This window comes from Octopus bimaculoides, chromosome 10, assembly GCF_001194135.2.
Source record: "Octopus bimaculoides isolate UCB-OBI-ISO-001 chromosome 10, ASM119413v2, whole genome shotgun sequence".
Classification (NCBI taxonomy): Eukaryota; Metazoa; Mollusca; class Cephalopoda; order Octopoda; family Octopodidae; genus Octopus; species Octopus bimaculoides.
The window spans coordinates 41239817-41241578 of NC_068990.1; positions in this window are offsets into that span (position 1 = coordinate 41239817).

Below are 1762 nucleotides of genomic sequence, written 5' to 3' on the forward strand. Positions count from 1 at the left end.
TATATGCACGTTTAGATGTACGTACTATGCATGTTCGTACAATGTATATATGCATGCATGTATGTATGTATATATGTATGTGTGTATGTATGTATGCATGCATGCATGCATGCATATAACTTGATGTAGCTGTTTGTGATAGAAAAGAATAATTATGTATGTACTTATGTATTTATGTTTGTGCGTAGACATATCACTGTATGTGTCTATACATGTGTGTGTATGTATGGCTTATGCACATATAAGTGTTTGTATAAAGTTAATGAAAGAACAAGGAAACCTAGAATAAAACCAACAGAGTAAGTTACCGATCAAAATTATGAGTTTCATACCCAAGAAACGGAAAAAAATAACGATGACGTTTCGGACATTTTCCCTTCATCGGAATAAAGCATAAAGAGAAAGACGAGAAAATATAGAATTGGGAATAATCAAAGCGAAATTGACTGAGTTAAGCCTGTCTACGTATAAGCATGTAAGTTCATGTGTATATGTATATACTAATATATAAATTTACGCACACACACGCACGCACGCACGCACGCACACATACACACACACACACACACATACACACACAAACACACAGAAAAACCGTCTAAGGGGTAAAAATCCATTTTACTACCAGTATACTTACCTATGTTAACCTGAGCGTACATATGCACACATGTTATGCTTATAGGATACAGGCAATGACAAAAATAAACATGAGTTTATCAGGAATCAAATTTAAATTAAGCAGAAAATGGAGAAATCTTGATCACCGTTTCTGCTTCCAGTGTTCGACGGTGTTACCATTGAAAATTCCAAGAATAATATTCGTCATATTTTGTAACACATCCGATCTGGAACGTGGAGCTTCATCAGAGTAAAGAAAAATGCATAAAAGAAAAGAAAAGATGAAGAGCCTCGAGAAGTGGAATGAAGGCTTAATATATTTAAATCATACCATTTTGCAGTGTAGCGCTTCAGGACATTGAGTAAATGACTACACTAGAAATATTATTTGGCATGTTACTCTTTCTTTAGGGGTAACAGTGTGTAAAAATAATAAAAAGTAAAATAAATATTTTACCATAACGGGATATGCCAGTATGTCTAGAAAAAGAGGGAGTGATAGTGCCATTACGTTTAGAAGTAATCATAATAGTTCTTAAGATTATGTTAATTGTACTAATTAATAGCTTATCCTAATAAAATGCCCATCTATTAATTACAATTATTTACTTACTGCAATATTGTAAACACCAATCACCTATTACCTGTAACGGGCAATAGCCTGCTCGTGAAATTAACTTGCAATTGGTTGAGAAATCCACAGACACGTGCAGCCTTTACGCAGTTCTCAAGCAGATTCAGCTTGACGCAGAATGTCACAAGGCAGGCCCTTTGAAATACAGGTACTACTCATATTTGACAGCTGAGTGGACTGAAGCAACGTGAAATAAAGTGTCTTACTCAAGGACACAACGCGTCACCGGGAATTGAACTCTCGACCTTACGATCGTGCGTCGAATATCCTAAATAAACATTATGCCATATATGTATGTATATATAAATATATATATAAATTTGTATATATTTATATATATAAACACACAGTTATACAAACACTTACGAGTAGATATACACGTAATTATTTGTGTGCATTCGTGTGTGTGTGTATATATATATATATATATATATATATATAAAATTTTATTTTATTTAAAAGAGTTCAGAGTTGGAACTCTTTTAAATAAAATAATATATTCCTCTATAC